This window comes from Pristiophorus japonicus, chromosome 3 (genome assembly GCF_044704955.1).
Source record: "Pristiophorus japonicus isolate sPriJap1 chromosome 3, sPriJap1.hap1, whole genome shotgun sequence".
Taxonomy (NCBI): Eukaryota; Metazoa; Chordata; class Chondrichthyes; family Pristiophoridae; genus Pristiophorus; species Pristiophorus japonicus.
In genome coordinates this window covers 48,520,844-48,535,546 of record NC_091979.1, presented here as the reverse complement: position 1 = coordinate 48,535,546, position 14,703 = coordinate 48,520,844, and the positions used below count along the sequence as shown (strand labels likewise).

The 14,703-nt window shown below is 47.8% G+C and overlaps 1 protein-coding gene across 1 annotated transcript in view; it reads left to right on the top strand.

Annotated features, from left to right (window-relative positions):
• The window catches only part of kif5c (kinesin family member 5C), a 279,299-nt gene that overhangs the window by 63,141 nt on the left and 201,455 nt on the right, over positions 1–14,703 (top strand). The gene's annotated exons all lie outside the window — the stretch shown is intronic.

Genomic DNA, 14,703 nt, shown 5'->3' with positions numbered 1-14,703 from the left:
AGAATAGCAATCAGCTCATTACCAAGTGAGGAGATACCAAATGATGGGCAGATTCTTCCCGACAGCATTTCCACCAGCCATCGAGCCCTGCTTGCACTTTTTCCCTGGAGCTGGGAACAGCTGGCTGAACTCACCCCTCAAGGTATTGCCCGCCTTCTCCTATGCATTCACTGAAACATCACGCATGTGCAGAAGAGATGTCTTGCAGTGCTTTATGGGGCGACTTGACATACTGCAAAACAAGTCAATTTTTGGCCCTGCAGCAGGCATTGAGGCCAAAAATGTTAGCCTTTCATGTCAAAAGCAAACAGTTGCCAACCATGCTGACTTTAATGACAAATTGGAACTGGAACAAAGCAAATGACGGAGGTAACAGTGAAACGGATATATGACAGCGAGAAACTTTCCAAATTGAAATCGGAGATGAAAGATAATGTGGTGATACTTCTCAATGAAAAGGATGCACAAAAAAAGAGGGAAAACAGATAAACCAGTTTCCCACATTACTACAATGATTACACTCCAAATGTACCCAAATTGAACTCCAAAAGTTGGCTGTAACCCGCTTTGAGACATCCGGTGATCACGAAAGGCACTAAACCCAAATTGTTCTTTTTAAAGAGACAGGGTACAGAAACTACTGGCATTACCTACAGAGCCCACTTCAGCAGTTCCGTTATATGATACATTGGCTCAGACTGGGCCTATTGTCAGTAGCCTCTCAATCTCTAAGGTCGTCACAAGATTCAACATGCAAGCAAAATCTACCAAAAGAGGTTTGGAAAGGAAGTTCTTCACCAAGGAAAAAGCTGAGTGAGAGCGGCTTAGTTTTCTATCTACTATTACTCCACTTTGCTTGAGTGTACCTATACACTATACTATCAATAGGAGTAAGCATAATTGTTTGACCACCCCTAAATCACCAAATTGAAGAAATGTTAAGCTTTATTGACTCTGAAAAGTCATAGCTGCAGATGTTGGTGCTCAGAAAACTATTTTCATTCAACTGAATATTGAAGCTTTAATGTACAGCACAATACTCAAGAGCATTTCTTGTCAAAATTCAGTCCAGAAAGTTGGAGTGAAGGATGTTATGTAAAGACACTTTACTTGTGTCAGTATCACACTAGGAGACCTCCATAGATGTCCCATGTTGTCTGCTAATGGGTTTTTCCCTTCTTGTTCAGACTTCTGATCAGCCTAACAATAGCACGCTCTCCTAGAATCATCGAATCATCGAATAGTACAGCACAGAAGGAGACCATTCGGCCCATCGAGTCAGCAGAGGCTCTTTTGAAGAGCAATCCACTTAGTCCCACTCCCCTGCTCTTTCCCCATATCTCTGAAATGTTTTCTCCTTAATGCTTTGGAATCAATTCAACTTAAAGACATACATCCTCCTACACAGTAAAACAGTATTGTTCCTTAAATCTTGCTTCTGTGTTATAATGACACTTCAGAGGGTCCGAGGAGTAGATACATCAGTACTATGCTCATTAGGTAAAATACAATTCACTCATGTCTGCTATCATATTCTATGTACCTTCGTTTTAGTACTAATTCCTGAACATATACTTCAATGTCATTGTATGGGAGATTAATAATTGTCCCAGGAGAGGGTCGGTGGAATCAGCAGAGGCAGAAGAGAAAGTACAGAACAAGTTGGGCAAAATATGCAAGTGGGCAGAACAATGATAGATGAAATGCGATGCAGACAAGTGTTAAATGCTACACATACTCTGTGAATGCTGTTGAAATAGTTGTTATTACCAATTTAAGGGTATCTAAGGGTTAAGGCATGGCAGGAGAGCTCGGTCACGTGATATGCTCCTCCTGTACCATGTGGGAACTCAGGGACACTTCCGGTGTCCCTGACGACTACGTGTGTGAGAAGTGTATCCGCCTCGAGCTCCTGACGGTCCGCGTTGCGGAATTGAAGCTGAGGTTGGATTCACTCTGGAGCATCCATGATGCTGAGAATGACGTGAGTATCACGTGTAGTGAGTTGGTCTTACCGCAGGAGAAGGGTCCACAGCCAGATAGGGAATGGAAGACCAGCAGGAAGAGCAGTGCAAGGAAGGTAGTGCAGGGGTCCCCTGTGGTCATCCCCCTGCAAAACAGATACACTGCTTTGAGTACTGTTGGGGGGGATGACTCATCAGGGGAGGGCAGCAGCAGCCAAGTTCATGGCACCGTGGCTGGCTCTGCTGCACAGGAGGGCAGGAAAAAGAGTGGGAGAGCGATAGTGATAGGGGATTCAATGGTGAGGGGAATAGATAGGCGTTTCTGCGGCCGCAACCGAGACTCCAGGATGGTATGTTGCCTCCCTGGTGCAAGGGTCAAGGATGTCTTGGAGCGGGTGCAGGACATTCTGAAATGGGAGGGAGAACAGGCAGTTGTCATGGTGCACATTGGTACCAACGACATAGGTAAAAAAAGGGATGAGGTCCTACGAAACGAATTTAAGGAGCTAGGAGCTAAATTAAAAAGTCGGACTTCAAAAGTAGTAATCTCGGGATTGCTACCAGTGCCACGTGCTAGTCAGAGTAGGAATCGCAGGATAGTGCAGATGAATACGTGGCTTGAGCAGTGGTGCAGCAGGGAGGGATTCAAATTCCTGGGGCATTGGAACCGGTTCTGGGGGAGGTGGGACCAGTACAAACCGGACGGTCTGCACCTGGGCAGGACCGGAACCAATGTCCTAGGGGGAGTATTTGCTGGTGCTGTTGGGGAGGAGTTAAACTAATATGGCAGGGGGATGGGAACCAATGCAGGGAAACAGAGGGAGACAAAAAGGAGGCAAAAGCAAAAGACAGAAAGGAGATGAGGAAAAGTGGAGGGCAGAGAAACCCAAGGCAAAGAACAAAAAGGGCCACTGTACAGCAAAATTCTAAAAGGACAAAGGGTGTTAAAAAAACAAGCCTGAAGGCTTTGTGTCTTAATGCAAGGAGTATCCGCAATAAGGTGGATGAATTAACTGTGCAAATAGATGTTAACAAATATGATGTGATTGGGATTACGGAGACGTGGCTCCAGGATGATCAGGGCTGGGAACTCAACATCCAGGGGTATTCAACATTCAGGAAGGATAGAATAAAAGGAAAAGGAGGTGGGGTAGCATTGCTGGTTAAAGAGGAGATTAATGCAATAGTTAGGAAAGACATTAGCTTCGATGATGTGGAATCTATATGGGTTGAGCTGCAGAACACCAAAGGGCAAAAACGTTAGTGGGAGTTGTGTACAGACCTCCAAACAGTAGTAGTGATGTTGGGGAGGGCATCAAACAGGAAATTAGGGGTGCATGCAATAAAGGTGCAGCAGTTATAATGGGTGACTTTAATATGCACATAGATTGGGCTAGCCAAATTGGAGACAATACGGTGGAGGAGGATTTCCTGGAGTGCATAAGGGATGGTTTTCTGGACCAATATGTCGAGGAACCAACTAGGAACTAGGAGGGAGGCCATCTTAGACTGGGTGTTGTGTAATGAGAGAGGACTAATTAGCAATCTCATTGTGCGAGGCCCCTTGGGGAAGAGTGACCATAATATGGTGGAATTCTGCATTAGGATGGAGAATGATACAGTTAATTCAGAGACCATGGTCCAGAACTTAAGGAAGGGTAACTTTGAAGGAATGAGGCGTGAATTGGCTAGGATAGATTGGCGAATGATACTTAAGGGGTTGACTGTGGATGGGCAATGGCAGATATTTAGAGACCGCATGGATGAATTACAACAATTGTACATTCCTGTCTGGCGTAAAAATAAAAAAGCGAAGGTGGCTCAACCGTGGTATCAAGGGAAATCAGGGATAGTATTAAAGCCAAGGAAGTGGCATACAAATTGGCCAGAAATAGCAGCGAACCTGGGGACTGGGAGAAATTTAGAACTCAGCAGAGGAGGACAAAGGGTTTGATTAGGGCAGGGAAAATGGAGTACGAGAAGAAGCTTGCAGGGAACATTAAGGCGGATTGCAAAAGTTTCTATAGGTATGTAAAGAGAAAAAGGTTAGTAAAGACAAATGTAGGTCCCCTGCAGTCAGAATCAGGGGAAGTCATAACGGGGAACAAAGAAATGGCAGACCAATTGAACAAGTACTTTGGTTCAGTATTCACTAAGGAGGACACAAACAACCTTCCGGATATAAAAGGGGTCAGAGGGTCTAGTAAGGAGGAGGAACTGAGGGAAATCTTTATTAGTCGGGAAATTGTGTTGGGGAAATTGATGGGATTGAAGGCCGATAAATCCCCAGGGCCTGATGGACTGCATCCCAGAGTACTTAAGGAGGTGGCCTTGGAAATAGCAGATGCATTGACAGTCATTTTCCAACATTCCATTGACTCTGGATCAGTTCCGATCGAGTGGAGGGTAGCCAATGTAACCCCACTTTTTAAAAAAGGAGGGAGAGAGAAAACAGGGAATTATAGACCGGTCAGCCTGATCTCAGTAGTGGGTAAAATGATGGAATCAATTATTAAGGATGTCATAGCAGCGCATTTGGAAAGAGATGACATGATAGATCCAAGTCAGCATGGATTTGTGAAAGGGAAATCATGCTTGACAAATCTTCTGGAATTGTTTGAGGATGTTTCCAGTAAAGTGGACAAAGGAGAACCAGTTGATGTGGTATATTTGGACTTTCAGAAGGCTTTCGACAAGGTCCCACACAAGAGATTAATGTGCAAAGTTAAAGCACGTGGGATTGGGGGTAGTGTGCTGACGTGGATTGAGAACTGGTTGTCAGACAGGAAGCAAAGAGTAGGAGTAAATGGGTACTTTTCAGAATGGCAGACAGTGACTAGTGGGGTACCGCAAGGTTCTGTGCTGGGGCCCCAGCTGTTTACATTGTACATTAATGATTTAGACGAGGGGATTAAATGTAGTATCTCCAAATTTGCGGATGACACTAAGTTGGGTGGCAGTGTGAGCTGCGAGGAGGATGCTATGAGGCTGCAGAGTGACTTGGATAGGTTAGGTGAGTGGGCAAATGCATGGCAGATGAAGTATAATGTGGATAAATGTGAGGTTATCCACTTTGGTGGTAAAAACAGAGAGACAGACTATTATCTGAATGGTGACAGATTAGGAAAAGGGAAGGTGCAACAAGACCTGGGTGTCATGGTACATCAGTCATTGAAGGTTGGCATGCAGGTACAGCAGGCGGTTAAGAAAGCAAATGGCATGTTGGCCTTCATAGCGAGGGGATTTGAGTACAGGGACAGTGACGTTTCCTCTGTCCACTTTTGGCTCATTTGCCATGGAGGATGATACGTCCTTACTACACAGTATAAATGCACACGAGGCCCATGCTTGAGAGAAGGTCAGTCTGTGACCTGTCCTTTATTCCTTAGCACTCAATTGATGAAGGTGGGTGGAGCTTCCCCTTTTATACCTGAAGGTCCAGGTTAGGAGTGTCTCCCACCTAGTGGTCAGTGTTCTCACGGTGTACAACTTAGGTCAGTTTATACATGGGTTACAATGCTGGTTGAATACATGACATCACCTCCCCCCCCAAAGTCTTATTGGGATCACAGGTTGAGTCTCTCTGGTGGTTTACGCTCCCTTGTAGAGCGTCTGAGTTGGGGTTCCGGTTGTTGGGCGCTGGCCTGAGTGTCTGCTGTTTGCGGTGCCTCAGGCCTGTCCGGACTGCCCACAGTGACTGGGCTCTCCTCCCTTTGGTTCCGGTGTTCGGTCAACTGTGGTGGAGTGAACTCTATATCGTGTTCTTCCTCTGCTTCTTCTATGGGGTTGCTGAACCTCCTTTTTGTTTGATCCACATGTTTGCGGCAGATTTGTCCATTGGTAAGTTTAACTACCAGAATCCTATTTCCCTCTTTGGCAACCACAGTGTCTGCGAGCCATTTGGGCCCTGCAGCGTAGTTGAGGACAAAAACAGGATCATTTACATCAATACATCGCGCCCTCGCATTCCTGTCATGGTAGTGATATTGTGACTGGTGCCTGCTCTCGACAATTTCTTTCATGGTGGGGTGTATAAGGGAGAATCGGGTTTTGAGCGTCCTTTTCATTAGTAGCTCTGCGGGTGGAACCCCTGTGAGCGAGTGTGGTCGGGATCTATAGGCCAACAGGAGGCGTGATAAGCGGGTTTGTAGGGAAACCCCTTGGAATCTGAGCATCCCCTGTTTGATTATCTGCACTGCTCGTTCTGCCTGGCTGTTTGAGGCCGGCTTGAACGGTGCCGTTCTAACATGGTTAATTCCATTGCCTGCCATGAAGTCCTGGAATTCAGTGTTTGTGAAGCACGGGCCATTGTCGCTGACCAAGATGTCCGGTAGACCGTGGGCGGCAAACATTGCCCGTAGACTTTCTACCGTGGCAGAGGATGTGCTTGAATTTAAAATGTCACACTCGATCCATTTGGAGTAGGCGTCTATTACAACCAAAAACATTTTCCCCATGAAAAGACCTGCGTAGTCCACATGGATGCGTGACCAAGGCTTGGCGGGCCATGGCCAGGGGCTAAGGGGGGCTTCCCTGGGCGCATGGCCCAGCTGGGCACACGTGTTGCACCTGCGAACACAAAGTTCCAGATCTGCGTCTATCCCTGGCCACCAAACGTGTGACCTGGCAATTGCCTTCATCGTGACAATGCCCGGGTGCCCATTGTGGAGTTCTCTGATGAACACCTCTCTGCCCATCTGGGGCATGACTACGCGGTTTCCCCACAGTAGGCAATCGGCCTGAATCGAGAGTTCATCCTTGCGCACGTGAAATGGTTTCAATTTCTCAGGGCATGCCCTGTACGTGGCTGCCAAGTCCCCATTCAGGACACATTTCTTGACTAGAGACAATAGCGGGTCTCTATTTGTCCAGACTTTAATCTGATGGGCTGTCACGGGTGAGCCTTCGCTTCCGAAAGCTTCAACAGCCATGACCATCTCAGCACCATGCTCGGTAGCCCACTCAGTGGTGGCTAGTGGGAGCCTGCTGAGTGCATCGGCGCAGTTTTCGTTGCCCGGTCTGTGCCGAATTGTGTAGTCATAGGCAGCTAACATGAGTGCCCACCTCTGTATGCGGGCCGATGCGTTTGCATTTATGGCCTTGTTGTCGGCCAAAAGGGACGTTAGGGGTTTGTGATCTGTCTCCAGCTCAAATTTCCTGCCAAACAGGTACTGGTGCATTTTCTTTACCGCATATACACATGCGAGCGCCTCCTTTTCTACCATCCTGTAGCCCCTTTCTGCCTGGGACAGACTCCTGGAGGCATAAGCTACCGGCTGTAACTGACCCTTGGCATTGACATGCTGCAACACACACCCGACACCATAGGACGACGCATCGCACGTTAACACAAGTTTCTTACATGGGTCATATAGCGTTAACAGATTGTTGGAACATAACAAATTGCGTGCTCTATTAAAAGCCCTTTCCTGGCTGTCCCCCCAGACCCATTCGCGACCTTTCCGTAGGAGCACGTGTAGTGGCTCTAGCAGCGTGCTCAATTTGGGAAGAAAGTTACCAAAATAGTTCAGGAGCCCCAGGAACGAACGCAGCTCCGTCGTGTTACGGGGTCTGGGTGCTCTCTGGATCGCTTCCGTCTTGGATGCAGTAGGGCTGATCCCGTCTGCTGCTACCCTCATCCCCAGGAATTCTACCTCTGGAGCTAGGAAGACACACTTCGCCTTTTTCAGTCGCAGACCTACCCGGTCCAGTCTGCGTAGCACCTCCTCCAGGTGTTCTTCAGTATCGTAACCCGTAATGAGGGTGTCGTCCTGAAAAACCACCGTCCCTGGAATCGACTTGAGGAGGCTTTCTATATTTCGTTGGAAGATCGCGGCGGCCGAGCGAATCCCGAACGGACATCTGTTGTACTCAAACAACCCCTTGTGTGTCGTGATGGTGGTCAGCTTCTTCGACTCACTCGCCAGCTCCTGGGTCATGTAAGCTGAGGTCAGGTCCAATTTTGAAAAAAGTTTGCCACCGGATATCGTCGCAAAGAGGTCCTCCGCTCTCGGTAGCGGGTACTGGTCTTGGAGTGACACCCGATTGATGGTGGCCTTGTAATCGCCACATATCCTGACCGACCCATCCGCCTTGAGCACCGGCATAATCGGGCTCGCCCAGTCACTGAATTCGACTGGCGAGATGATGCCTTCCTTCAACAGGCGGTCCAATTCACCTTCTATCTTTTCCTGCATCACGTACGGCACCGCTCTGGCCTTGTGGTGCACTGGTCTGGCGTCCGGGTTTATGTGAATCACTACCTTGGCCCCCGTGAAAGTGCTAATGCCGGGTTGAAATAATGAGTCAAATTTGTCCAGGATCTGTGAGCATGATACTCGCTCCACAGAGGAAATTGCATTGACATCGCCCCATTTCCAGTTCATGACAGCAAGCCAACTCCTCCCCAGTAGTGCGGGACCGTCCCCTGGGACAATCCAGAGTGGCAACCTGTTCTCCGAATCTTTGTGGGTCACGACTACCGTGGCGCTGCCTAGCACCGGAATGATCTGCTTTGTGTAAGTCCGTAGCTGTGCCTCAATCGGCGATAATTTTGGCCTCCTGGCCTTGGATGCCCACAACCTTTCGAACTGTTTGATACCCATCAGGGACTGGCTGGCACCCGTGTCTAACTCCATTGATACTGGGATGCCATTGAGGAGCACTTTTATCATTATCGGTGGCGTCCTGGTGTATGAACTGTATACGTGCTCCACATGAACTCGCTGAACTTCAGCTTCCAGCGATTTCCCCCAGTGTCCATTTCTGCAATTTCTGCAGGTATTTTGCTCATCTCTGCAAACTCCGGCTGAATGTATGCCTCCACGCCTCCAGCATGAGTTGCGGTTTGAAACAAAAGGTCCCTTGCCAGTCGATCGTCCCTGACTGCCCCTGTTATTGTCCTTGAGTGCACCATTAACAGGTGTTGATGGCCCCATTACTGGCCGCATTGTCCCTTGCAATGGCTTGAATCGCTGTTCAGCTTGCCATTGTCTCTGTCGAACTCCCCCTCTGGGTTCGACTACATGTTGGGGCATGCCTGACTGCCCTTGTCTGCCTGGAGAACTGTGTGCTGCTTTAACAATGTTGAATCTCTGTCCCAACCATTCCTTAACACAGTACCTCTCGTCTGTTCTGCTAGTGGTCATGCTCGCGTGGTTTAAATCCCAGTTTCTTGTCGCCATTGATACATCCTTACTACACAGTATAAATGCACACGAGGCCCATGCTTAAGAGAAGGTCAGCCTGTGACCTGTCCTTTATTCCTTAGCACTCAAGTGATGAAGGTGGGTGGAGCTTCCCCTTTTATACCTGAAGGTCCAGGTTAGGAGTGTCTCCCACCTAGTGGTCAGTGTTCTCACGGTGCACAACTTAGGTCAGTTTATACATGGGTTACAATGCTGGTTAAATACATGACAGAGGAGTTCCGAGTAGAGCGCTTGCTTTGGGAGTCTTGTGTCTGGCATGCGGACAATGTGGCCTGCCCAGCGGAGCTGATCAAGTGTGGTCAGTGCTTCAATGCTGGAGATGTTAGATTGGTCGAGGACACTAACGTTGGTGTGTCTGTACTCCCAGGGGCTTTGTAGGATCTTGTGGAGGCATCGTTGGTGGTATTTCTCAACGACTTGAGGTGTCTACTGTACATGGTCCATGTCTCTGAGCCATATAGGAGGGCGGGTATTACTACAGCCCTGTAGACCATGAGCTTGGCGGTAGATTTGAGGGCCTGGTCTTCGAACACTCTTTTCCTCAGGCGGAATGTGCTACCCACTGAGCCTCAGCTGACATTCCAACAACAATAGAATGTTGAACTATATAACCAGTAGACTAGGATACAAGTCAGAGGATGTAATTATTAGAATGTATAGTTCTCTGGTCAGATTGGATTTTGAAATTTGCCTCCAGTTCTAGTTGCCAAGAAACTGAATTCTTTTCACTGTGGGACATTTTGGGCTGCTGTTCCCAAGATGGCTTTAATATGTTATTGATGCAGGGCACTTCCACCTTTGATAGCCCTCACTACCTCAGTTATAGTTTAACCACTTATCTTTTCCCTGCCTTACAAAATACAATTTATTACTAATCAATTTGATGCAAGTGGAGTGTTCCATGATAATCTTGGAATCTCGACGTTTCCTCTCTCATTTCTCTTTAAGGCCTCGCATTTGTTTTTTGGTACTTGAAAAATGAAACTATGCTTTTAAGCTGACAGACCAGTGTTGCGTAATGTGTTTGGTGATCTGTTCACTGAATGTAAATTGTGCGTGTGTGGAATAGTCGATATCTTTAAAAGCCTTGCAGAACTGCTGCTCCAACACAATTTGCATCTGTAGCGGGAAATCATTCCAAAATTGCTTCAGAGTGCTGATATTCATTCTGACCCCTGGGCCTTTGAAGGTTGTCTCATGCAGCCACTTCATTGCTGGGCTTTTGAAAATTGTACAGAATGCTAATTGCAGCCAAAATGTGTTGGCCCAGACATTTGATGACACTGCGACATTTGGGCGCATATTCATCCAGTCATCATCATCGGCAGTCCCTCGAATCGAGGATGACTTGCTTCCACGTCAAAAAGTTCACAGACATTTCAATGATGGACCTAAAATTCCAGGTCCGACCTACATGTTGAAGGGTGGAAGATGCTTGTGCTTGGATTTTTTTTAACATGTGGTGACCGTTGCACACCAGCCACCACACGGGCTTGACAGAGCTAGGTCTTGGTCCAGTGGCAAGGTTTAATCAAGACGACTGGAGACCAGCTCTGCTGCACAGACATAGTGCGCACACATATTGCAGTGTGGGCTGGCCCGTGCTGCCCCTGGGCCCTCGCCTCTTCTGGGCCCCGAACTCACGCCTCTCCTGGGCCCCGATCACGTCCCTCTACAATCTCTCGCTGCTCCTTCGTCCCGACCTCGCCGCTCCTGCAGTATCTGCCCACGCTCCAATCACCGACCTGGACTTGATGACGTACCTTTTCGCTGCCGTTGCTCTCCTGCTCCAGCACGTGCTGCTCCCTGAAGTGGTATGCTGCCATGCTGCTCCCTCCGCTCCCCGCCTGCTCCGATGGTGCTCCCAGGCCGGGAGCCGCACCGAATGCTGGGCCCGGCTGCCACGCTGCTCCTTCCGCTCCCCAGCCTGATCCAATATGGCGTGTATAGGCATCAAAAGAGGCGTCTGCACCTAAAACAGGCGTGGGGCACTTTGCATATGCAAACGAGGGGCCTAAAGCCTGATTGATGCCCCCTTTACCGATTTGATTTGCCCTGAACATAGGGCTGGCACCCACCAAAAAGGTAATTTTTTTTTGTAAAATATACTTGCCTGAATGTGGAGTTGGGAGGAGCAGGAACAGTACTCCTCCTGGCTCCACTGCAGCTGTAAAGACCACTGAAGGCTACCTTCTTCCAAGACCTACCTGAAGGCCGCTGTCATTGACTCAGCGGCCCGACGAACTGCATGGGGACGCCCAGCAAATGTCCCCAGTCTCATGTAAATGAGGCCTGACCCCCAATAATGTGTGCAGGGATTGTTACCTATGCTAAGCTCGGGCTAGCAAGCCAAATTCTAGGCCGTTGAGTCTTAAAATCCTTGTTGTCGCACCCACTTAACCCAGAGTGGACTCGGTAAACTTCAACCATTTTGTAACCAATATGCTTTATTCAATCCTCTTTATATCCCTTTTGGGGATAGCCCAATATCTGATTAAGGCAAGTCCTTTCTGTATGCTTCAAGAAGGCACATTGTTGATCATATAATTGACACTGTAGTGTATGTTATTACTATGTTCAAGTACCGTTTATGGGTTCATCGTCTCCTCCTGTCCCTCTTCCAAACCAAAGCAATGTATGAAATAATTGGTAAACTGGTGTAAGTGAAAGCAACTGCAAGATTAAGTTGTTTTCAGATTCATTTTGTAACCAATAAACCTCTCCTCATCTCTACCTCTTTTTCCACCTTTAAGACGCTCCTTAAAATTAACCTCTTCTGCTCTAATATCACTTTGGTGTAAAATTTTGTTTGAGACATTAAAGGCGCTATATAAATACAAGTTGTTGTTGTTATTCCTTGTGTCTGTGGGATTTGCAAGACAATCCATTTACAATATATGTAAACTGGACAAATGTAAAATCTACTAGTCTTCAATCCCTGTTGTTCCCCAAGCATGTGCTGTTCTGACTTTGTGTGCAAGTCTTATTCAAGCCTCTACCTATTGTCCTCTTAGAATGATGTGAGAATAATTCTGCAGTCCATATTTGCAGGATAATTTCCCCCTTGTGAATTTGGAGAGAAAGATTTGAATTCATTAATGTTTAGCCATCAGTATCTAAAGCAGGAGTAATATGCACTTCTTGGAATGTTATGTCTACAGTTCCAAAATACTGTCCTCTTGTAAAGCCATAAGAACACAAGAAATAGGAACAGGAGGAGTCCATATGGCCCCTCAAGCCTGTTCCACTATTCAGTAAGATCATGGCTGATCTTCTACTTCAACTCCACTTGAGTTCTCTGATCGACCTTAAACTGCACAAAATGACTTCACAAATGTAAATGAAAAGTACTCCGTTGAAGGGCAGGTGTGGTTATAGGAAGCGGCAATGAGTTCCAAAACACAGTAAAGGCTCCATGCAGATGCACTATAAGAATCTTTTAGACCATTGCAGGCAGAACAGAGTTATTGACAGAATGTGAGTGCACACATGGTATGAGCTTATGCCAAAGTACATGGGCAATAATGAAATATTGTAATGCTCTGTGAGGTGGCAGGATGTGAAAGTGAGAACAGCATCAGCTCAAGTATATAAGACGGAAAAAGATATATAATGGACTGCAAGGTCACTGAGGGGTAGGACTCCGCAATGGTTGGATCTAAGAAAATGTGGATTGAAGTGAAACCCTTAATGTGTTCCCTCCAAGCTGTGCAACTGTCTCTCATTCAATGGCAGCCTTCCTGCATTGGTCAACCTTACTTGTCGTAGTGCAATCGCCTGATGACAGGACCCATTAAAGAGTCGCATCATATGTGGATGGCAAGATATTCCTCAGACAGCAGTACACCTGAAGGAGATTTGTCTATTTCTCAGCGGGTACCCCAGATGATGTAAAAGTGAGACACTGATGAAGAGTAGGTGAACAGTGTGACTGTATTGAATAGTGCAGCATGCCAAAGGGACAGAAGATGCAAACAATTGAATCTAACATATGTACATTATCTCAGAAACCACTCAAGTCACATTCACAACGAACCATGTGAAACAACAGCTACAACTTAATGAAGAGTAAACAACATCTCCACCACCAACACCCTACCCTCTACCCACTACCACCACTCTTCCCCCCCCCCCCTCCCCACCCCAACTCAATGTGAGGCCCATCGTCCTCTTCATGGGTCCGCCATCACCACAGCGAGCCGCACCTCTGCCCCTTACTGCCTCTGCTCCATGATGTTATGCAGGAGGGCAGCCGGAGCTCTATTGACGTGGTCGTCTTGGGAGAGAATGTAGGGAGCGAAATGGAAGCCGCTAGCATCTCCGGCTCCTCGGGATCTGTCGGCCTCGATGGTGTGGGCTCAGGAGCTTGCATGACATGTCCCGAAAGCATCGATTGCCGTATGGCCTCTACAGAGTCAGTGTTGCGCTGCACCGCACTAATGAGCCGCGACATACCGGCAGTATGCTGCTCAACAAAGGTGGCGATTCTGGCAGCTATCCCAGCCATGGTCTGCAGCACATCTCAACCTAGTTCCACGCTCGTCCTCGACAGCTGGACCATTTCTTGAATTGCTGCCAGCGGTCCTGCATCCTCATTGGATTGTTGCATCATCCTGGGTGCTTGCGGCTTGGTGGATTTTCCGGCATGGCCTCTGCGCCTCCCAACACTTGTTCCTGCTTCATCCGACTCAAATCCCAAAAAGTTGGATCCCGACACTGATGTTGGTCGGACAGGTGGCACACATGTCAGGAGGCTGGAGTCCTCCTCTTGCAGCTCCTCGACCTCAAGTGGTTCGAAGACTGGCACTTCTTCCTCCTGGTCTTCATGTCTCTGGGTGGTGGAGGTGGATGCGGTGGGTACAGGTGATCTTGGGGTGGGGGGGGTGTTGCGGGTGGAGGAAGGAGCTGGTGTGTTGGGCTGCTGACAACGTCGGGTTGGGAGACGTTGGTGTCACACTCGGCCTTTGTGTGCCAGAGGTGGATGGGATGCATTGCTCGGTGCTGTCCGATTCAACATCTGCAAGTAGAGGACAACATTTCAGTGTCTAGCTGGGGTTGGGGTTGCTTAAGCTGACATGTGATCCGTCACATTTTACATTCTTACTTCAAGGACTTCCATTGCTACATGAGCACACCATTAATGGCCGACACACAGTGCGTTAAAAGGCTTTTGAATTAACATTGCATGACCTTGCATGACATGAGTGTAACGCAGACAGGAGATTAGTATAAGTTTACCATGCTCTAGCACGGGATCTGCAGCATCCTTTGTGGTGGCACAGGGGCGGTCACCCACCAACGCCAAGGCAGGTTCCTCTAGGCTGCTCAACTCGATGACATCTGGTGGGCCCCCTCCTGTGCCACTCAGGCTTGATGCGTTGACTGATCTTTTCTTCTGCAGAAAGAAAAGTTGCAACCTTTACCCATTTTGCTCATGCAACACACACACACACCACACACACACACTCACACATACACACACACACACACACATACACACACACTCACACTCACACACACATACACACACA